Source organism: Diabrotica undecimpunctata, chromosome 4 (genome assembly GCF_040954645.1).
Source record: "Diabrotica undecimpunctata isolate CICGRU chromosome 4, icDiaUnde3, whole genome shotgun sequence".
NCBI classification, from domain to species: Eukaryota; Metazoa; Arthropoda; class Insecta; order Coleoptera; family Chrysomelidae; genus Diabrotica; species Diabrotica undecimpunctata.
The window spans coordinates 122,899,831-122,925,150 of record NC_092806.1 but is presented as its reverse complement, the minus strand read 5'-3'; positions in this window follow the sequence as shown (position 1 = coordinate 122,925,150).

The following is a 25,320-nucleotide window of genomic DNA, read 5'->3' as shown; positions in this document are numbered from 1 at the left end:
TTTTAACAAATTTTTGTGATACATGTTATACAGCCAGCTACAGGAACTTAGATTCCTTGTGTACGATCTTAATAGTTAACTTTAGCAATAGATTTAATGAAATTCAAAATATATTCATTTTGACAATTATAAACAGATCAATGAATTAGACAAGATGTGGAAATTACGCCCACTTATGGACAAACTGAAGAAAAAGTTTTGGGATAATTTTGTGCCTGTAAAAAATGTTTCATATGATGAAGCCATGATAAAATATTTTGATCGTCATGGATGTAAACAATTTATTCGTGGCAAACCAATACGTTTTCATTACAAAATGTGATCTTTAAATACGAGTGATGGCTACCTGACCAATTTTGGTTTATATCAAGGGAACAATCCTCGTAAAAATAAATCTAATCAAATCTCTTTTTTGAAAATGTTCTGCTCCTTTAGTACATTTTTTGGAAGATTTACCAGACGATAAAAGACAGTTGCGTTATATCATTTATGTTGACATAATTTGTTTGCTTATCTGAAGTACCTAGAATATTCTGCAATTGGATCCATTCGTGATAATCGGTTGGGTAATACGTGTCCAAAAACAAATAAAGCATCATTTTCTAAAAAATCCAGGGGTACCTCAGAACATATAATACATAAAGACGACGGTATACTATTAGTTCTATGGAAGTATAATTCAGTGATGACTGTTGCTTCAACTTCTTCAGGTGTTTTACCAACTTCGTTAGTAAAGAGATACTCCATGCAATAACATCGTCACGTTATGATAAACCGTCCAAATTGTATATCTAAGTACAATGAAAATATGGGCGGAACTGATCTTCAGGATCAATGTGTGGCAAACTACAGCATAGGTGTTAGGGGAAAGAAGTGGTACTGGTCCATATTTACTTTGATGGCAGGTATCGCACTAAACAATGCCTCATGGATCATTTACACAAAAATTTATCCAATCTTGTTTTTTGTCGCGAAATATTTTATGACAAAATCGATCATTTTGTTGCTCATTGTAATAGACGTTGCGCTGGAATTAGTTGTACTACATTTGGGAGGACGCAATGCATAAAATGTGATGTCGGACTATGTGTAAAGTGTTTTGTTTAGTATTATTCTAAATATTTTTTTTTTTGTAAATTGGATAAGTATATCATATGTAAGCACACTGTGATACCGTATGGTATCAGTCTATATTTTTTTTCTTATTAAAATTTGACAAAAAATATTTATGTTTCCTTCTACCTTTAGGTCAAAGAGACGTAAAATTTATAAAAAACAAGTTAATCTGGGCGTTATTGGTTTAATATTAAACAACAAACACTAAAATACAAATAGAGTATCAATTTCTAAAGTTTCAAGGGCAACTGAGAATATCATAAGAGAAAAACCGGATTTGACCCCAGAGTGTTAAAAAATTGGGTTAAAATAAAATTACTTCTGTTTCTTCTTTTTATGTAGATAGGACTGGTTGTCTGTTTTTCAATGTGTCTCTAGTTAATTGTCGTTCCATCTTTTTCAGGGTCTTCCTACTGATCGTCTTTTTATTGGGGCACCATCTCTTGCTCTTGTCTTTACTACTCTATTTCTTATTATTCGGCTTATATGATCTTTTCATTCTACTCTTCCATTTCTTTTTTAGTCCTTTGTCTAGTTTTTCCTTTCCAAAAACGAAAGGAAAAACTAGACAAAGAAAAAAAAACAAGTAAAGTCAGTTGAAAACCCCAGAAACTAAATACCCAAAAAAATACAAATTAAAAAAATATACAAAAACAAACGACAGTTATTTGATTTTTTGTCAGAGTTCAATAGAAATACCTTGTTCATGTAAGTGATAACGATATAGACACAGAAAATGAAAAATACGGCAAAGTGTGTTTGATTTGCAACGAAGAACGCAAAAATAACGAGTTATGATGCGATGTAACCCGTGCTTAAATGGGCTCATTCTGAATGCACGAATCTAATTTTTAAAGAAACGATGACAAGAGTTTTGGTGTGTGACTTGTGTGTGTTAGAATTAGAATTATAAAAACATTTTAAACTATTTATTCTGAGACTTTTTGCTCAGTTTAGCGAGCTCTTCATCCTTTTCCTGTAGCAGCTTTTCTAAATTCGCCAGTTTGAACTTTTCGTCCTTGCTACTCTGGCGTACTCTATGCCTCTTGGTCGATGTCCTCCGTATGGTGGTGTCGTCATCAGGTGGTGTCCTGTGGTCGTTCTTTTGGTCGATTTTTTCTGTTTTTCTTGTTTCTTGGGAGTTTGAACTCCCTGTCGCTTCTGGCATCTCTACTAGGTTCATTGGTTTCGAAGCCTTTTATCTAGGTTTTGGAAAATGTTTGTATGGGGAGGGGGTTAAAATTTGCTTGACAGCTGGGTGACTGGAACAATCAGAATCGAATGCCGGCCTTTTACATAATTACTCTAAGAAGGTGACAATTGATAGTTTTACAGGAAACTAAGATTGTTTAAATTATCAAAGAATTGATGAATTGAAATTTAAAAGGGAATAAGAAATTTACCGAAGACTTTCTAAAATTTAGCTTCATTATTCTTGGTTTGCATAGCATCGATATTAACCATCGAGCGGACGCGCCTATAATTATCGCGTGAGTGGACGCGTGGTGCAAATATGCTAACAGCAGCAAATTAAAGTTCCAGAACTGTTTAAATGGCTTATAAGTAAATAAAGCTTTATTAAATAGTTTTAAATATTTATTAAACGTATATTTTACATAGCAAACAAATAAACAAACACTGTAATTATAAAAAGTTAGTCACTTTCATCAGTTTCCACTAAATTGGTTTTATATCGGTGACAGGTAATCGTAGTTTAACTGTGCTCTTGACAGACAAAATTATCATATTTGTCACACAATTGTGACGTATTTTTTTTTGTCTTCCACATATGGCGCAACGTCCCCGCTTTTTTCTTAGTACATCATGTTTTTGTGCCTCTTCTTTAGGTTTGTAAGTCGTTAAAAATAACTGAATATCTGAAGGTAACGACGACATTTTAGACCTTTTCTCTAAGTGAGATTTCATAAGTTAAAATAATAAATTTTTAAGAAAAATTCTTCTTGGCCTCTTTGCGTTGTTTTGGTTACTGTTATATAAAATCTGGGCATTTATTCCAGCAACATTAAAAAGATCATAAAATAATGCTAAGGGCCACCTTCTGGTGTTTCGCGAAACAGAATATCCCCCACATAATTGGTCGACTGTATCGACGCCACCCTTGGTCTTATTGTAGTCAAGAATTATCTCGGGCTTTCCAGTTTTTTTGTCAATTTTTCCTTCATCATGCATAGTAGAAAGTAATACTACAGATTTTGACTTTTTCGGAACGTAAGACACCATACACACCTCTTTTTGAAAACCATGGCACGAAGATCCAATTGCACGATCTTTGTGGGACAAAAACTCCAAAAAAAAAGGAGGTATTTCTGATTTATTTTTTCGCAGAGTACCAATGGTTGTAATTTTTTGTTTCAAAAGTGAACATGCCAAAGGATAGCTGGTGTACCAATTATCGGTGGTCAGATTTCTATTAGTACCTTTTATATGAACAACTAATCTGATTACTATATCAGATAGAGAGTAAGATTTAAAGTAGGGCCCCTCAGGCTGTTTGCCACAGTAAACTTCAAAAGTACTGGTTTAATAAATTTCGGCATCGCAAAGCGCAAAAATTTTTAAACCGTATTTGGCCGGTTTATTCGGGATATATTGGATAAAGCTCCATCGTCCTCTAAAAGGTTCCAGTTTTTCATCTATGGTTACATAGTAACTGTGATTATAATATTTCTTACAGTTGTCTTGAAACTTGTCTAAAAATACTCTAATTGCCGCCAGTTTATCCAATTTTTTACGTTGTTCTCGTGTTTCTTTATCGTCAAACCTTATACATCGCAGCGATAATTGAAACCGCCTATAGCTCATGCAGGCCCTCAAAATTGGCAAACCTGTTCCGTCATTTGTCCACAGTTCCTGGACATTAGTCCGACTTCCTTTTTTAGTACCAGTTAAAAACAATAATCCAAACAAAGCCATCATTTCAAATTTACTTGTAACTTTAACTGCTCTTTCTCTGCTATAATTAACCCTCTTTTTCTTTTTTTCAATATACCGATTTGTAAAATGCACGATATCATTTATAATCAATTAATTTCAATAAAGCCTCAATCTCGGTGGGAACGTTTTTGCAGTCCCTTTCGGACCAGGATTCGTTTTTAAAAGATTTTTTGAACTGGTCTTGGAAGTTTGTGAATGGTAACTAGTTTTTCTCCATTTGATTTTCCTGTTTCTACCGGTATAAAAGTTATTACCGATTTCGCCAGGCAGACTGTTAGAATCTTCTTCAATATCAGAACCGAAGTCACTAGCATAAACAGCCTCATTTTCCTCAATGTCTTCAAACTCTATCTCTGAACCTGAATTATGGTCTTCTTTGGTTACAATCTCTCCGTCTTATTCGCTCCATTCTCCGTCATCTAGGTCATTAATTTCTTGTATATCAGACATATCTTCTAAAATTTTTCGAAGCTCTTCCTCCGTAAGTTCTTTTGCCCTAAAATAGAGTAAAATGTAAGTTTTGGCAACGCTGTAATACAAAGAAACTGATAAACGACATTTTTTTAGCAATCTAAAATTAGTAGTAGCAGAAAAAATATTATTATAAAGAAAAAAATAAAAATTAATTCACTTACATGACTGGACGAGTGGTAGCAAAAATGATCCAATTAAATTTAAGTTGCCGTAGACAAAGACGTTACCGAAATTAAATCGCACAAATTCAACTAACACTTCCTCGTCAATTTCTAGGAAGATACTGAGAGGTATAAAAACAAATAACCCAATAGTCACACGCCACCCACTCATAAAGTAATATTGGTAGCACTATTGCACCAGCGTCTCCACTCGAGGGTTAATAATATGTTGAAAATTGTTATTATTAGGACTAATAGCCTCTTAAAAAATTTATAGTGTGTAAAAGCCAAATGGAATAAATTCATTATTTAGGTTACTGTACATATTTATAAAAAAACCCGAAACACGTCAAATTTAAATTATAACTTGACATTCTTTAACGTAAAAATTCAACCCCTACCTTCAACCCCCTTAGAATGACAGATACAACCCCCAATTTTTAAAATAGGAAGTATAGGCTTGTGATATATCGTTTGAAAGGTCTTTTCATTCTTTATTCAAAAATGTTGTTGTTTTCAAGTTTATTAAAATTAATTAAGATAAAATAAATTAAAATCATGTGGTTACCGAAATTCGCTACAATACAATCAAAAACTAAAATGTAATGCAAAACGTAATAAAATGTAGAACACGAAAAAGAACTATGAATGTTAATGAAGTAGATGTTCAAATTGTTCACCGCGAACGTCTTGGCAACATCCTAATCTCAAATAAAACTGTCATCTAACATTATTTAACATAACAGGCGTGATCGACCTAATCGCAAGCTTTATTCGTTCTTTTAAGTCATTTAAATCAGAAGGTTTAGTTTTGTACACATGGCTCTTCACATATCCCCATAAAAAGAAATCTAATAATGTAAGATCAGGTGATCGCGCTGGCCATTCAATCGATCCTCGCCTCCCTATCCACCGATTGGGAAATACTGTATCGAGGTACTGCCGGACTTAAGTTGGTAATGTGGTGGTGCTCCATCCTGCTGAAACCATATCGTATTCGCTGGAACTTGAGGGTTTCCTGGATCAGGATATAAATTTGCCAAAGTTGGAATGACATCATTTTGAAGTAGTGCCAGATAATTGTTGCCATTCAAGTTGCCCTCAATGAAAAAGGGACCAATGATATTGTTTCCTACAATCCCTGCCCAAACATTAACCTTTTGAGGGTATTGAGTGTGTTCTCTCATCCAGTGAGGATTTTCCGTGGCCCAGTAGCGGCAATTTTGCCGATTAGCATGACCGTTAAGTGAAAAAGTACACTCATCAGAAAACATAACGTCTTCTAATTGGATAATATTGTTATCCAACATGTCCATCATTTGCTCACAAAAAAAAGTTCTCCTATTAAAATCGTCTCTTATGAGCTCCTGAGTAGGTATCATCTTATAGGGATGCAATTTATTTTCTTTTAATATGTTTACTATCGATGTATGGCTAGCATTGAATGTAGTGGATGATTGTCTACTCGATGTATGTGGATTTTTCTGAAACTCAAGCAACACATCTAATTTGAGTTCATCACTCAGTGCATTGGCAGCTGCTTTTTTTATCTGCCTTACATGACCAAACTCGCGAAACTGCCTATCTATTTTACTTATTGTTCCTTGGGATATAGGCGGTAAATTAGGAAATTTCTCATGAAATAGTCGAGTTACTTCCTGTTGTGTTCGGGTGTTATCTCCGTAACCAATCATTTGTAAAAGTGTTATTTTATGCATTTCCGTTAATCTAACCATTTTTCAGAATTAAATTGAACGAACTTTTTACTTAAATTAAAATACTGACAACTTAAATAAAACAATTTACTAATGCGTGTTAAAATAACGTTGCTACGGAAATTCTTTAAAGTATTTTAATGGTTACCATCTAAAAACCACATTGCTATGGTTTTTGTTCACTTTCTCTAAACGAGAAATAAGTTTTGAGTATATTTTAGCGAATTTCGGTAACCACATGATTTTAATTAATTTTATCTTAATTATTCTTAATAAACTTGAAAGCGACAACATTTTTGAATGGAGAATGAAAAGACCTTTCAAACGATATATCACAAGCCTATACTTCCTATTTTAAAAATTGGGGGTTGTACCTGTCATTCTAAGGGGGTTGAAGGTAGGGGTTGCATTTTTACGTTAAAGAATATCAAGCTATAATTTAAATGTGACGTGTTTCGGGATTTTCTTTAAATATATACAGTAACCTAAATAATGAATTTATTCCATTTGGCTTTTACACACTGTATGCAGACAAGTTTATTACTTTTAAAAAGTAAGTCAGGTTCTTCGATAAAAATCCATTGTATGGGTTTTCTAAACTAACAAAATTAAAACCATACTTATGTATTAATAATTCACGTCTTGAAAATGAAAACAGAAAATAATTAAAATAACCAGAATTAAACACAAACTGCAAATAAATTTGACTTTAGCGTCCCTACCAAGCCAACTGTGTCTTTTCAAGCGTAAAATGAATTAAAGTTAACAACTCTTTGTTAGAGATATGCACTGTATCTGCTCCCGAACTACTCTCCAAAGATTTCATCTATCCTAGTCCTTATATTCTAAGTTGTACGCCCATTTAGTATTGACCCTGTGGCACTCAGAAATAGAGCGGTTTGACCCTCGATGACTGAATAAACTATTTATAAGCGGACGATGTACGAATCCATGTCTTTACAAGAATAGACATAAATAGAAAAGGTTTCGATGTAGATTGTGACATTGATGTAGTTTGAAATATTTATTAGACTCCTACATAACGTCTTCGTTTTCCCTGTTTCCGTTACACTTTTATAGCAAATACTCATTTAGGTATATGTATATTTTTTACAAGATATGATATATATATATATATATATATATACATATATATATATATATATATATATATATATATATATATATATATGTATATATATATATATATATATATATATATATATATATATATATATATATTTGTTTGCTCTTTTTAACATAAATGTTTTAGAACACTCCCTGATAACGGTTATTTATTAAGCGTATTACTTAATTAACATTTGTATATATATATATATATATATATATATATATATATATATATATATATATATATATATATCGAGAAAAGGAGTACTACCGTCAATCCAATATAAACTAAGGAACACTCGAAGAGTGGTGGGTTTTTCGGTCAAAGTGGAGAAATAAAAGACAAAGAAGGTGGCTACTTCATCTATTTATTGAAGACGTTTCGCTTCTTAATCAAGAAGCATCATCAGTTAATCTAAAAAGAACAATAAGAAATACCAAACATCCATGGAAAAGTTATTATAAGTGGGTTACCTTAAAAAGATATGTAGCAGTCAAAGATAAAAAATGTGTAAAGAAGCTTATGATAATGAACATTAAATATTATGTTGTATAGACAATTAATTGAACTGAATACAGTTTACAAAATAAACTCAACTTAGCACAGCAAAAGACATGTGGTAATGGTACATGTATATAAAAAATATGTGAAAAAACTTAAGTAAAAAACATTAATTTACAGAGAACCAAAAAGATCATATGATTATTGAAAGTGCATCATATGATTTGGTGTGATGTGGAGTGCACATTTTATATCTTTGACTGCTACATATCTTTTTAAGGTCACCCACTTATAATAACTTTTCCATGGATGTTTGGTTTTTCATATTGTTCTTTTTAGATGAACTGATGATGCTTCTTGATTAAGAAGCGAAACGTCTTCAATAAATAGATGAAGTAGCCACCTTCTTTGTCTTTTATTTCTCCACTTTGACCGAAAACCCACCACTCTTTGAGTGTTCCTTAGTTTATATATATATATATATATATATATATATATATATATATATATATATATATATATATATATATATATTAAACCAAGAGGTAAGATTAATACTATTATAAAAATTAATATTAAACTCACCAGTCTTCCGAGTTTAACCGCGTTGATTTACATTTCGCCGAGCTTTCGACATCGTCTTTGATGTTTTCTTCGGGGCTTCCGAGGTTTCAATCTCCCGAGCCCCCAGACACTACTACACTGATTAATATTCACTTCACTAGTGTAGTGAACTTCAGTTTTATACATATATAACCTCCTTGTCAATTTACTATTTTCTATTTAATAATGTAAATATTTTTTATTTTCAAATGGTAAGAAAATATTTTAAATCTATGAAGTTGCTAATGTAAGGTTAATTTTTCTAGTTTTGTGCCTTTATTAATTTTTCTTGTCAACCATTTGGTAGGGCGTATTAAAACCACATGGGTGAAACTTTCTGATCCCTGTTAAAGACTCTCCACAGCACATGGTTGACCACGCAATAATAACTGCAGCTGTTATTTAGAACTCAATGGCCACTTAAATATACAAACATGAAAGTATTTAGATTTAGCTACATCAACAACTAACCGCTACATTCTGTAATCCTGTCCAGCTACTTCACGAGCCATAAGCATCATTTAAAAGTCTTTTTATGTAAAGCTTTGTTTTTATTTGCAGTCCCTTTTCTGACTTATTAAAAGGCAGAAACGTAGAGAACGAGAATTGCTTCTCCTTCTTTATGTGCCATCTTCTCTAAGAAGGTTATCAACCATTATGGCAATTCGCACTTTCGATACCGCTGCTCTAAAGAGGTCAGCAGAAGTGCAGTTAAACCAAGCTCTCAAATTGTTTAACCAGGAGATGCGTCTTCTTCCGCGAGTTCTTCTACCCTGTATTCTTCCTTGCATTATTAATTGCAGCAAGTTATAACGCTCGCCTCTCATGACATGTCCCAGGTATTGCAGTTTTCTAACTTTAATTGTATTTAAAACCTCTTTATCTTTTCCCATTCTTCTCAACACCTCGACATTCGTGACCCTATCCAACCAACTTTTCTTAATCCTTCTGTAGACCCATAACTTGAAGGCTTCTAATCTGTTCGAAACATCTTTCTTTAATGTCTAAGCCTGCAACCCATAAAATAATACGGAGAACACGTAGTATCTCAGAAGTCTTATCTTTAAATAAATTGAAATGTCCCTGCTGCCGAGTACTTTTTACAGTTTATTGACAGAATTTCTTGCCTGTCCTATTTTTACTTTAATCTCTTCTGTGTACTCATTATTTTCGTTAATTATTGTACCCAGATATTTATATTTTTCAACTTTTTTAATTTGTTTTCCATGTATTGTTATGTTTTCTTGGCGCTGTTGGGCTTTTGTGATTACCATAAATTGTGTCTTTTGTGTGTTTAGGGAAAGTCCGTTTCCTTCACTGACTTCTACCACTCTGTCAACCATTTATTGTAAATCCTCAAGACATTTCGCTAATAAAATAGTGTCGTCGGCAAACCGTATATTATTGATTGGTCGGCCATTTACTTTTATTCCCATAGTTAGTTCTTCTAGTGCTTTCTGGATTATTTCCTCTAAATACAAATTGAATAAAGTAGGAGAAAGGATACAGCCCTGCCTGACGCCCCTCCCAATCTGTATTTCATTTGAAAAGACGTTGTTCTCTTTTACCACAGCGATCGATTATAATAGATAGCGCTAATGATCCTGATGTCTCTCATATATAAGTTTTTCTTCTCAAGTAATTCGATAAGACGTTTATGTCTGACCTTATCGGAGGCTTTGTTGTAATCCGAGAATTGCTGCCAATAATAAAAAGAAGAAAAACTGCTTATCTGGGTCATATATTTCAAAATTCCAAGTACCAGTTCTTAAAGCTTATTATGGAAGGAAAGATAGAAGAAAAACAGGGCATTGGAAGAAAGAAATACTCATGGCTTAAAAACATAAGGGATTGGACAAACCTCGATGCCCATGCACTCTTTAGAGCCACACAAGTCCGAGGGCAGTATGCCAGAATTGTCGTCAACATACACTAATTAGATAGGGCACCATAAGAAGAAAAAGCAGAAAGAAAGGTCAACTTATTACTTGGACTCATGAAGCTGATGAAGCTTTTCATAAAATTAATCAGGTTCTTACAAAAGCTCCGTTCTTGCAAGTCCCGATTTTTCCATGCATTTCTCTCTTGCTTGTTATGCAAGTGACTGTGGTGTGAGTGGTGTCTTATTTTAAAGTGATAAGGCCTCCCGTTCACTGGATCCGGGAAGCTTCGAACTGCGAAGGTGCGAATTTGGATATAGGCCGTTATAGCGAAATCGTGCCAACGCCGATCGATCATTGCTTCAGTATTGATTCGAACTCTACGGTGAAATGATGGCTCTACGGAACGGTCTTTCTGATTCTGATGAAGAATTTTTCTTTTTGGAACAATCTCCTTTAATTCGTCGACGTTTTAGGCAACATAGACGAAGAAGAGAAGTGTGGGTAAATCGTATTTGTTATTAGTTTGGGGAATTTGCTTATTTGTTGTACGATTTCCAAGTCAACGATGACCGCCACTTCTATTTTCGAATGAAAAAGGATACGTTTCAATATATTTTTATCAAAATTCATGCAAAACTGAAAAATTCTGTCATTTTTGAGAAATGATCTCTTCACGTAAACGACTGGTTGTAACATTAAGGTAAGTGTAGCGACAGACAAAAATCAAGTTCAGATTTTTTTCTTAATACAAAATTATATGCAATTATTTATTTTATACAATTATTATTAATTTATACAATTATTTTATTTTATACAATTATTTTTATTTATAATAAAAAAACTGTAAATATATCTTTAACAAAAGGTCAATCCCAAAAATTAAATTTAGATTTGAATTTTATTAACTAACAAGTTAAATGGAAAAGTCTACAGTCACATTGCTGTGACCAAAACCATGAAAAAACCTTGACGTTAACTGTATAGTCCGTCCCAAACCCTTCTTTCAGTGCGTCATAGTTGATCGAATTCTCTCTAACGCATTAAGCTAGAAGTGACAGAATAAAAACGTGAGTCTGTGAGCCGCTAAATAGATATCCAATCAATGATGCGCATAAATATAATTTGGCGCAGATGGTCTCGATCGTAACAGTACTTTCACAATGTCAACTGATAAAATGAGAATTGTCATTCCAGGTTAGTATTTTCAGACATTTTACAGTGAAAATTTAATTTTGTATTTACTGTCAAAAAATATTTTAAATATGCCCAGATATACCGAGAAAGAACAAAGACTAATATTAAAATTATTAAATTATTTTTAATTAGAAAAAGAGGTTGGGATAACTTTATTACCAGTTTCTGCCTTTCGTGAAGTAAGTTTTAAATTATTCTAAAAAATATTATTAGTATTTTAAATACTATACATTTTAGCGTTTTGCCGGGGCGTTAGGCATTTTGTTACCAATAGTAAGACAATTGGCAAATGAAGGTATTCAAACAGATGCTAGCTATTCTGTGGCAATAAGTACTTCAGTATGTAATAATCTAGGACCTTCATTAACCAATAAATATAAACATATTAGAACTCCTGTATACAGAATGTTTAGTAAAAGTTTGTATCAAAATATAGTTTGCCAAAACCTACTGAAATATCACTAGCGTCTTTTCATCCACAGTTTTCTTGGATGAGACCTGGATATATAGTAAGGGAGGATTCGGCAAGAGTTGGCAGGATGGCAGATTTAATGCTGTTAGAAAGAGGACCGGAGAAGATGTACGATATATTGTACTCCATGCAGATTATAACTAAAAATCTGGAGATTATCACGATTCGATGAATGCAGAAAATTTTGAAAAATGGTTTGAATATCAACTTTTGCCTAATTTACAACAACCGTCGTTAATAATTATGGACAATGCACCTTACCACTCCAGTTTAAAGGAAAAAATATTAAATTCAAGTCGGACTCTAAATACTCTTTAGTATAATGGTTAAAAGGGAGATATTATACGTGTTTCAACAACCATGATGAAACTTGAATTATTGGAGATGGTAAAAAAACATTTACCAGATAAAATTTTCAAGTATGTATTAAGAGACATTTAATAAATGAGATTATATTTATTTTATTCTACAGATTATATGTACTGGCACTTCAACATGGTCATAGAGTATTCAGATTGCCTCCATATTATTGCCAGTTTAACCCAATTGGGAATGTTTGGTCGGATTTTAAAAGATATTGTGATGCAAAAATAAGTTCTACATGTACTGTAAATGAGTAAGTATTTGAAAACAAGCATTAGAATAGGTAATTCAAGCGTACTAAAATTCGTAGATAATAATTGGATAATAATTGTGGTTAAATTTAAGGTTACTTCTTCTTCTTAAAGTGCTCTCTCCTCAATGGAGGTTGGCTACTACAATTTTAAACTCTTCTCTATCTTCAGCTGTTCTTATTAGCTGTTCACAATTTAGCCCTGTCCATTGTCGGATGTTTCTGAGACACGGTTTGAGGTATGTGATGTCCATGATATTTTGAGTATGCTCCGGTAGATCCACATTTCAAAGGCCTCCAATTTATTTACGGTTGATGTTTTAAGGGTCCACGTTTCAACTGCATATAGAAGAGTCGACCAGACGTAGCATTTTGATAAACGTAGTCGAATTTCGAGTTTTATTCGAGAATCACAAAGCAGTTTTTTTATTTTTTTGAAAGATTTTCTGGCCTGTTCTATTCTCGATCTTATTTCTAGATCAGGATTTAGGCTGCAATCGATCCAACGTCCCAGGTACTTAAATCTATTGACATGTTCTAAAATGTGCCCATTTATTGTGCAAGGTTGAGGTACGTTTTGGTTTTTTCGGATTGACATCACTTTGGTTTTTTTAATGTTTATTTTCATACCAAATTGCTCACAGGTCGAGTTGGTCTTGTCGATGAGTCGTTGTAGACCTAAGTCGGAATCCGCAATTAACACTGTATCATCGGCGTATCTGATACTGTTGATATTTACGCCATTCAAATTGACTCTATCCTTGGAATCCTCCAATGCTTCTTTAAATAGAAACTCGGAGTAAAGATTAAACAGCAGAGGCGACAGAACACATCCCTGTCTAATTCCTTTCCTAATTTCTACTTCTGCGGATGTGGAACCTTCGATCCTAACTCTGGCATCTATCTAAACCGACTTCTTGCAAACGTTCTAATAGTAGATCGTGTCTTACTCTATCAAATGCTTTTTCGAAGTCTATAAAGCATATAAATATATCTTTCTGTCGGTCGTAGCATTTTTGGGCGAGAACAAGTAAACTGAACAGGGCCTCTCTCATTCCCATGCCGGCTCTGAATCCAAACTGAGGTACACTTTAAGGTAATTATTGATTTTAACGAATCAAATACTTAATTAGATTGTGGATTTAGGAATGATGTTGAGGAAATATCTTAAACTATTACCGTTATGGATATTTATATGTATTAAAACGATTCTTTTTAAAACCACATTTTTTTGAAATGTAAGATATAACTGATATGTAAGATATAACTGATGCCAGCCACATATCCCCTGTAATTATTGATTTTAATGAATCAGATTCTGAATCGAATTATGGATTGTTTGAAATAAAAAAAATGCAATCGGTATCTTGTTTTTTAACTAAACTCCATTAACACTATTTCATCTGCATACCGGAACTGGTAGATTAACTCAAAAATCAACTGCTTCACTATTTAAACTATTTACATTGTTTTTTTAACTAAACTTCATAACACTCTTTCATTTCCACACCAAATCTGGTAGAATAACTCGAAAATCAACTGCTTCACTATTTAAACTATTTCCGCCAATTAATGATAATTCTTTACAAAATTAAACTATTGGCTGCCACAGAAACTTATCGGCAAATTACTTATCCGAATATGACTGATTTCAATCTATACTGTTTTATCACGGGAATGTTTGCCTTGATGCCTTGCAATTGTCAGTAAAATTTTTATCTCGCAGTCAACTCTTAAAAGATTCCAGGAGAAAGCGTTATTTTAAATAAACAAACATTCCAATTCCAAGTGTTTGTACAAGTTACAGTGTAGTAATACATAATAATAAATCCATAAATAAATCTTAGCTAATTAAGCATTTTCCTTGGAAATTTATAGAATAGGAATTATGACAAATTGCCGTTCCAATATAATACACAATAAAAATTTATATACAGGACAGGATCTCTAATATATGTAAATTAAAAAAAAAATTTAATTGTTAAAGTTTTTATTACATATTTAAAAAAAATAATCTTTTTACATTTAGCCGATTACGATCCTGCAACTGTCAGATTTAACTAAAATGTCATGCAATAATTCTCGACATTCTTAAAATCCTATATGACGTCAAAATTAGTGACGAACTGAAAGAAGGTTTTGGGACAGACTGTACGTAGGTCTTGGAAATGAGCTGAGAAGGAATCACCGAAAAAATAATTTGGTGTACTTGAGGCCTGTAGCTAAAGTTCCTTCAATAAACGTCCATTACCTTACGGCGCCCAATCGATTTTCTCTCTTAGGTATATCATGTAGATATTTTAACAAATTCATAAGAAATTGATAATCTCCATCTAATGTTTGTGATGATTTTTACTTTGAGTACTGCATTTTTTTACTTTTAATTCCAAGGAGTTTTTCATCACGGGGAGAAAGGTCGTTTTTTAGCATCTTTTTCTCTTATGTGGGCTTTTGCACAATTTTTGGAGCCGGAGGTGGTGGATGCTTGCATATAACTATCAACATTCTCACCGTGAGACCCTGAAGTTGTACTGGTTTGAGAAGTTAAACGTAGATCGCCTTCATCAACTAACTTCTCACCCAAATCATCACTTTTGTTCCCTTCATTGCTGAACGTACACGTATCAACTGATTCAATGAGTGAAGTACTATTGTCAATTTTTCTTAGTTTTGTCGTGTTTACCAAAAATGAAAGTTGGAAGACAAAGGGCCATAATGATGGCTGACATGCGTCTGCATCACTGCCACTTTTATTAGAAACATATCGTAAAGTTACAGAAAGCTAGTTTTGCACCTAAAAGAGCTAGAGTTAGAGAAATGGCATTCAGATTAGCGGAAGAATTACATAATAACAATACTTTTAACAAGGAAAACAAACTTGCAGGTTTTGACTGGTTACAATCATTCTTAAGAAAAAACCCTGACTTCAGTATAAGAAAATCAGAAGGCGTATCCTTAGCAAGAAGTCGAGTCATGAACAAAAAGGATGTAAGCGATTACTTTGATCTGTTAGAGCAAGTTACTTTAGAAAATGAGTTGATGGAGAAACCCGAAAGTTTATTTAACATATACGAAACAGGACTCCAACTGAATAATAAACCTGCATTTGTTGTAGCCCAAAAGGGATCTAAAAATGTAACATCAGTTACTTCTTCGGAAAAGGGGGAAACAATTTACATGTATCACCTGTTAAATGCTGAGGGTAACTTCCTTCCCTTAACCTGCATATTCAAAGGCAAAAATAAAAAGTAAGAATTCGAAGACGGCATGCCCCCAGGATCAAAGGTTTTCATGAATGAAAAGTCCGCTTTCATAAACACAGATATATTTATTGATTGGTTAATACATCACTTTGTTCCTAGAAAGCCCCCAGGAAAAGTCCTACCACATCGAAACAAGAAGACTGTGTACAGTGCGTGCATTGCAATTCTTGGTTTCATGAAAACTGCTCAAAATATGTTAATTTATGTGATATATGTGGAAAAGTATTGGCAAAAAAACGTGCCAAATAAAGTTTATGATCCAGCCATATCATCCTTAGTGTCCGAGTCATCTGACCCTGACACATCGGGCGAGTTGGCCTTTTACAATTTTTTGTATTTTGATGATTACTGTTTTTGTATGTAAGTATTTGGCTTAACCAACTCTGTACACTTTCTTCTAATGGTATTTTAATATAAATATATAAATATTTTAGAGCGTAGACTTTTTTATGCTAAGATACAGACAGTCAAAAAAAATGTGGGCCATCTCTCCCGGACTTACCCTAAGTCATCAAATTCATGATTAGCAACTAACAGAAATAGTAGAAAATTCAGAATAAAGATAGTCAACCAAGGATTGGAATAGACTCTTAATATAATAAGAAACACAATAAAGCAAATTAAAAGAAATAAAGCCCCAGAAGATCATATTATCGTTATAGAAGCCGCCAAGACTTAAGAAGATAAACGTTTAGAGAATATAAAGAAATTTTTAACTTATGTGTGCACCACAGTAAATTACCTGTAAAGATAAGTAAGATGGCACAGTGCACTTACCATATTATTACACAAAAAGAGCGATCCAACAGACTTCGAGAACTATTGACCCATATACCAGTTAAACCACCTGTACAAGTATTCATAAAAATAATAACAAGTAGACTGGAAACAAAATTAAATGTTCAACAACCTAAGAAACAGGCAGGTTCAGGACAAACTGTGGCACTAACGATCACCTCCAATGCACAAAAAGAATTAAAGAAAAAGTCATCGAATACAACCGACCATTTTTCCTGGCTTTCGTAGACTTTCGCCAAGCATTTGATACGATAGAAATTAACAGCGTAATGAAAGCGTTGAAGGAAAGTTCGACCAAATAGCAATCGAATCCACGATTGTATTTGTAAAATAAGACCAGAGAGACGTTGGATTCAGAGGTATGTATAAATTAAATATATTTTACACCTACAATGTCTTTTTTATTAGGCTACATAATATTAATACACATTTTATCACTTTAAGTATTGCCAAGGCACTTCTCCTTCTGGTGTCATAAAATAGTCTTTTAACACGTTTCTCAGTGCACTTTTTCTGGGTATTTTTGCCAAGTTTACTAATACAGGTTGATTACAAACTTCACTTCTCCAAGCTCCTGGAATCAAGTCTGTGGTGTCAGAACAGTCAGCATCGTATGTTCCAGGAGGATTGTAAATATTCCTGGATGCGCTTTTTCTAAGAAAGTTGTGCAGATAACATGCTGTTAAGATTATTTTAGAAGCAGTAATCGGTTTTAATAGCATTGGTTTGCGAAAAACTCCAAATACGCTAGATATTATGCCAAAAACATTTTCAGATAATCTCCGGGCCCTGCTAACGCGATAATTAAATACTCTTTCACTAGAACCTTTAGGGTGAAGCCCTGCATAAGGTTTCATTATGTTTGTAGACAGAGGAAATGCACCATCTGCCACAAAAATGAATGGGCTTTTTACATCACTCTTTGGAAGCAGGTTTTCCGCAGGCAAATGCATTGTATTCTCTTCAAGAAATTTATTGAATACAGTGCTACTTAACACACCACCATCAGAAATACGCCCTTGGCATCCCACATTGGCATAAATAAAATTATGATTGGCATCGACTACGGCAAATAAAACAATACTGAAGAATCCTTTGTAATTAAAAAATTCACTGCCGCTATTTATTGGGGCTTGCAATGCTACGTGTTTTCCGTCCATAGCTCCGACACAGTTTGGAAAGTTCCAACGATTGTAATAGTCCTCTGCAATAGCTTTCCATTCTGCCTCAGTTTTAGGCATCTGAAATAAAAAGACCTATTTATTTTTATTATCTAACCTATTTAATTTCTAATTAATCTAATATATATACTCTTGATTACAGGTTTCAACTGAAGTAGCTACTTTGGAAGATAAAGGAGACATCACTGAAAATGATGAGAATAGTCACGATTTTATTACCACAAATGATTCAACAGAAAACAATCTAGCAGAATGTAATAATGCAAATTCTGGAAATGCCGAAAAAGTTGAACGCACAAAGAGAAACACAAGTCCGAAAAAACAGTTCAAGTCACCAAATCTTGACCATGTGCATTCCAAGAAAAGGAAAGGTGATGACCCAATGGTTAATGATGCATACAGAATGATGACACAGGTGTTTTGGACAGAAATAAAAAGGACGTCTTTAGCGTATTTGGAGAAGAAGTTGCTGTTACATTACGAAATTTGCCTATCGCTTATGCTCAAGCTACAGTGCAACACATGATAAGCACGATTCTGTTTGAAGGAAAATTGGGCAATTACAACTATCCAGTATCACAACAGCCACCGCCGCAATATTATCCTCAGCATCAGCTCCAGCAGTATCCTGTTGGTTCAATAACGACTATAATACCGCAACAATGCTATCCCCAGAGCATTCTTCATGTTCTTCTTTTACTAACCCCTCAACTCCGGCAGAATCAGGTACTGAAGATGACGAACCCATAGATAATTTAATTCAACAACTACAACGTCCGGGACATGGCACTTCACAATAAGCACAGTAAATATAACCAGCATTATTTTTAATTTTGTGTTTGATACGTACATTTATTTGAAAACTTAGTTTTATTTCCGAATTAGTTCACTACATTTTACTACTTTGTTACGTTTTTGTAAGTTTCGTTTTAGTTAATAAAATTCGATAATGTAATTATAATATACCTCTTTCAGTATGAATGTAGTTTTAGTAAAACTCTACTTACCTTTATGTAATCTTGTAATGTGTCAATAAGGACATCGCAGACTTCCGGAATAATTTGAGAAATTGCTTGTTTTGAAATTTTGAAGAGATACATCAGTGAGTGATACGAATCTCCACTACATAAAAATCGTAATGTCACAGCGAGACGCTCCTTTGTTGGAATGGCATGTCTACAATTGGTGTCTTGCTTACAAATTTTTGGCCCGATTTTTTGCAACAAATATTCAAATTCACTTTCCGACATTAGAAAAAAATTTCTGAAACCTCCGTTACATCTGTATTCAAGGTTCAATAGATCGATATCATCCTTTTTCAAATCTTCCATCAGGTTACTACCGCTATACCGATTTCTACTTTGAAGGCTTGGTCGAACCCAAAATCTTCTTTTACGCGATGATTTACGTTTTTAGTTGTGATAATAACAAATGCGGCACAAAAAATAATGGCGTCATCTTACAGTCGACAGAGTCGATTGACAATGTCAACTCAATGAGGACGCCGCTTAAAGAATATACGTATTGGGATCATTGAGACATAATCGAACCCAAACAGTTAAACCACCTACTTCGAGCATTATTATTCAACTAATCTTTAACAGCTTGACGTATGTGCATTATTTGGGAGAACTCCCAAAAGATCGTAATTAGGCGCTTTTGTGACCAAAATAGAAAAAAAAAATTTCTGTGTTGGATCCAAAATTACTTGATAATACCAGTTAAAGCTTAAATAGTTTTCTTAATATTGTTCTAAAGCTATTTTCTTGTGGCATTTTATAGAAATTACTATTTAAATGGGAATAAGCCACAATTATAGGTTAAAGTAAGTTTATTGACGTTTTAATTTCCACTTCGGAAATTGTACTCAAAATACAAACATTAGTAAATTAAACAAATTTTGTTTTTTTGTTACTTGGTGAAAAAATCCATCTAATAATTTAATTTTATTTGACTCATTTATATTGACAATTCAGACATACAATATATATTTTAAAGTAGACGACTTTAAAAATGATATTGCCAATATTTTAAAATGCGTTTCTGGGACGACTTTACTTGTAAGATAGTTCATTCGATTACATGAAATCAACTTTAACTTGATAATATCCGTCAGACAAAATCATAGCATGTAATTCGTCTTTAAAAAAACAACCACATGCCATGATGACAGTAAAATTTTCTAGTTACTGATTTTATAGTAAATCATGAGGGAAAAACCAGGAAAAAACCTTATAATACTACCCTGACATGGTAAGTATTTGGTCTTACGTTTAGTTTACTCTCAATAAACACCAAATTCTGATTTTATATGTTTATTGTTTAAAAAACATAAATTATGATTCCTCGATATGTTACTGACTTATTAATACCGGTATTTTCCTTTTAATAACTTCCTCTTTTAATATACTTACTACATTTTGCCGGATACATAAAAAGGATAGGAAATAAATTCAACATTTTAACAACATTCAAAATAACAAAAACATTGAAATCTATTTTGTCTAAAACCAAACCTAGCAATGAACAAGAAAGGACAAAGAATTGTATTTATAAAATACCTTGTGAATGCGATCAGTTTTATTTAGGTAAAACATCAAGGACATTAAATGTTAGAATAAGTGAACATCAATCTTATATTAAAAATAGAGAATTTGATAGATCTAAAATATGTAAACACGCATGGAATAATGAACATAGGGTTCAATGGAATGATTCAAGTATAGTCCTAAAAGAAGCGGATGGTAAAAAGAGAAAAATCAAAGAAGCGGCCCTAATTATGCTAAATGAGACCAATTGTGTCGTAAATTCCTCGGCAGAATGTAGTAGGATCTGGTTGCTGCCCATATTAAAAGAGGAAGTTATTAAAAGGAAAATACCAGTAGGTATACCCGGTTCGCTATTACCAGTCCGAACTGTCTAGTGAATTGAGTAATTATTTTTTTTGCGAAGTTAGTTACTTTTTGACAGACTAAAAGTGGCTGGAAATTACTATACAACCAAGCACACGTACTTATAGCCAATATTAATAGTAAACAAACTAAATAGTAAATAAAATAGAACTTTGCGAATTACCGACAATCAATATTTATTTATCTGCACCATATAATAAATAGTTATGTTAAATTATAACAACTAAAATATATTTTTTAAATATATACTACCCAAAATTTGATGGGTTTAGTATACACTTCCACTATTTAGAATAATTCTTCTTTTTTTGTTAAAGAAAAAAGTCTGCAATAGTAGGATACTTGAGCTATTAATACTGAGAAGTAGGAATTGTTGTGTTGTAGGTTTCCGACAATGAATCTGTCAAAATATTCCCGAGCTAAGCGAATGGAGTTTATTAGTAAGTCAGTAACAAATTGAGGATACATTATTTATGTTTTTTAAACAACAAACATATAAAATCAGAATTTGGTGTTTATTGAGAGTAAACTAAATGTGAGACCAAATACTTACCAGGTCGGGATAGTATTGTGAGGTTTTTTTCCTGGTTTGTCCCTCATGATTTACTTTGGAATCACTAAATCACTAACAAGTAAATTTTATTGTCATCATGGCATGTGGTTGTCTTTTTAAAGACGAGTTACATGCTATAATTTTTTCTGACGGATATTCTCAAGTTAAAATTGATTTCATGTAATTGAATGAACTATCTTACAAGTAGAGTCGTCCCAGGAACGCAACTCAAGAATATTGGCAATATCATTAATGTATGTCTGAATTGTCAATATAAATATAAATAATTTTTCACCACGTAACAAAAAAAACAAAATTTGTTTAATTTACTAATGTTTGTATTTTGAGAACGATTTCCGAAGTAGAAATTGAAACGTCAATACACTTATTTTAACCTGTAATTGTGGCTTATTCCCATTTAAATAGTAAATAGTTTTCAGTTAACAAAATCAAGCGTTTTTTTGTTCGATATGTCACTTATAAATATGGAAATCATAAACGCATAGTATCATAATTTCTAATAATTTTATGCAAACATACACTAGTTAGAAAGTTAGAAGCATAACTCAGCTTATCAGCTAGATAGTTAGCAGCAACGCTGTTTGGGCTAAGGATGGGAAAAACCTACCGGTTTTAACTGAAAACCGGTTTTTTTACTTCGCAATAACCGATTTTATCGGTTGTTTTTTTGTCCCGGTTATAACCGGTTTTTTATTTTTAAAGTAAAAACCGGTTATTAGGTTTTTACGGTGATTAGGATTAGGTTAGGTATTATTTTGGATCCCAATCATAATTATTATTCTTAAGTAATTATTCCAAACAAAACCATAATTCAAATTTTATTTTACTTTATAAATACAGAAGCAAACCGAAAGTGCAAACTTGTAACCTATTGGATTAAAAAAACCGAAAACCGGTTTTTGGAAAAACCGTTTTTTTTTGGCCGGTTATAACCGCCGGGTTAAACCGTAAGCAAAAAAAAAAACGGTATAACCGAAAACCGATGTTTTGTCAAAAACCGCCATCCCTAGTTTGGGCCACAATATAATTACATTGTTCACTTTTATAAAAAATAGAAATCAGAGAAAACTGAAACAACTAATTTTGTGAATTTTGTTATTAAACTCATTAAAATTTAAGAATATTATTTTTTAAATAAAATTTTTACTTTTTAATTCAAAAATTGTATAATTCCAATAGTTCGGTAGAAATACTAATTGACTTTTAAAGCAGATTTCTAATTTAAGAGAAAGGAGTTGCTTTTTATAATAAGATAAACAAGTTGTACATTCTAATTGTACTCAAAGACAATAGACTTCATCTTGTACCCGTTGCTGGCACTAAATGTCAGCATATTAGGAAAATTTACTACACAATAAATTTAACCATTACAATGTCAGATTGCAAATATAGTTGTAACAAAACGATATGCAGTTTCAGTAACAAACAAAGAAATCAGGCGGAACAGCCATCATGTCACGAGACATGAAGTGCTGTTAGAAAAGATACAATGTGAGGTAATGAACAAAAAGTCAGATGGAGATTTGCGGCATTATTTTGTCACTTAATAATAAATGGCTTTCGTAGTAGCGTCGGCTGTGTCATGTTCAAATGGATATCTTTTCAAAGTGACAGTTTATATCTCCGAGATTTGCTTCTGTAATCTTATTGTCTCAAACAAATATTTTACTTCACCAGAGAGAAATATATAGTCAATGGCGTTACAAAAATTACAGAAATAAATTAATTTTATTTTCTAATATTTCCAGACTTTACTATAGGGGATTATTCTAGTACTAACAATTAAGAATATGAAAAACTTTCAAAGTAGCAAGAGAAAGGAGCTGTTAGTACCCCGATTGAACTTTAAGTTAGTTATGGAATGCAAAAGGAACTTAGCTGTCACTTCTTTAAAAAACTACGTTAACCCTTGAGTAACGTTTTACATGCAAATTACATGAACAGTCGGGTGAGGTCTGTGAGACTCAGTTTTTATTTTACACAATACATTAGAAAAAATAAAAATAAAACTATTTGATATATGCACAATCTTTTTTTATTTCGTTTTTAATAGGTACATCTTAACCATTTTAAACCCAATGATAAAATAAACAACATCTTTAATAAAATGCAAAATAAAGTTGACAAAAATGTACTTTCCTTACATATAATAAACAAAATTCAAATCTTAATTTCAATTTTCATTGCAGTCTTCGCAAATCGGTTTAACCTTTGTGTCTATACCCAGGTACCTGGGTATCCTTGGTAATTGTTTTATCTGAATCATTGACGATAGTATATTTTTATTCGAGCTTCTAGTTATTCCTAAAATTATTTAGAATGAAGAGATTTATAATAAAAACCAAAGAAAAAAATGCATATAATATATTAAAATTACCTGTCAAAGTTTTTACACCATTACGTCCACACCCGTGGCACCCGGGTAACACTAATGTTTAGTAAATTATGAAGCTCTGTCTAGTTTTTTTTATAATAAAAGTGATATGGAAACGTAAATAAAAGTTACATTTTAAACACATTGTCCACACTTACTTATATTTACTGAGTGTTCGTTACATAGTGGACGATTACAAACATTACATGATTTTCGTGTCTTTCTTAGCCGCTTTTTCGCTAAAGACATACAAATGTAGCAGTTTCCAACAATTTTGAGGCGTCCAGTGGAATCTCAAAGTGGTAATGATTAACATACACTCAATTCCTGACCTTGATGAAAAATTTCGGTATACATTTGGTACTTTAGATCTAGCAGAAATTGCAGGCATCACTAGTTGTTTCCCTAAGTCTTGTAGAAAAATTCTACGCTTACTGGTTTCAGTAGAACTCTGTGGATTATTCTCTGTATAAATTATATAGGTTGCTAGGCAAGCTACGTCTAGGATATTGTAAAAGAAGGCTACTGGCCAACGCAAAGTTCTGCGTTTAGTGAAATAATGAGAAACCATTTTGTCCATGTTGTCTACGCCTCCTTTAGTTGTATTATAGAACTGAATTATTTCAGGTTTATTTTTTGGGCCACTTACATTATCGTTGTCATGCATTGTTGACAGCAAGATAACGCTTTTTTTCTTTTTTGGTACATATGAACAAATAGTAACACGATCTGCACTGAATCCGTGTAATGACGATTCAGGCTCACGCTCTGGCGAAGGCAGCATTTCTTGTGGAATATATGGTTTGTTTCTTTTCAAAGTACCAACTAATGATCAATTGCAAGACAACAGGAGACGGGCTAGTGGAAGAGTTGTGAAAAAATTATCCATTGTTATGTTTCGTCCAGAATTTTTATATCGGTAACACAAATCTTTTACTACGCGTTCACCTTGATTAGTTTCACGTCCAGTCGAATTTTTTTCAGTATAAATTTGTCCAGTAAGTGGATACGAATTATTGGCGTCACAAACCCACCAAACCTTGATGCCATACTTGGCAGGTTTTGCTGGCATATATTGCGTGAAACGTGTCCTACCTCTAAAAGGAAATAACTGTTCATCCACAGTAAGAGAATCCGACGGTACATAGTTACGACGTAAATTATCATTGAGAAGATGGAATATATATCTGTAATAGCTGCAGCTTTATCATTTTGCAAACGTTCTGCACGTGTTTTGTCATTGTCAAACCGTAAGAATCTGCTGATGCTCCAAAAGCGATTTATGCCCATACTTGCTCGGTACAAAGGATGAGAGTCTGTTTTCCATAATTCTTTCGAGTGCTCTGAATTTGAATGCCGTACTCCTGCTGTAATAAGAATACCTAAGTATGCATAAAAT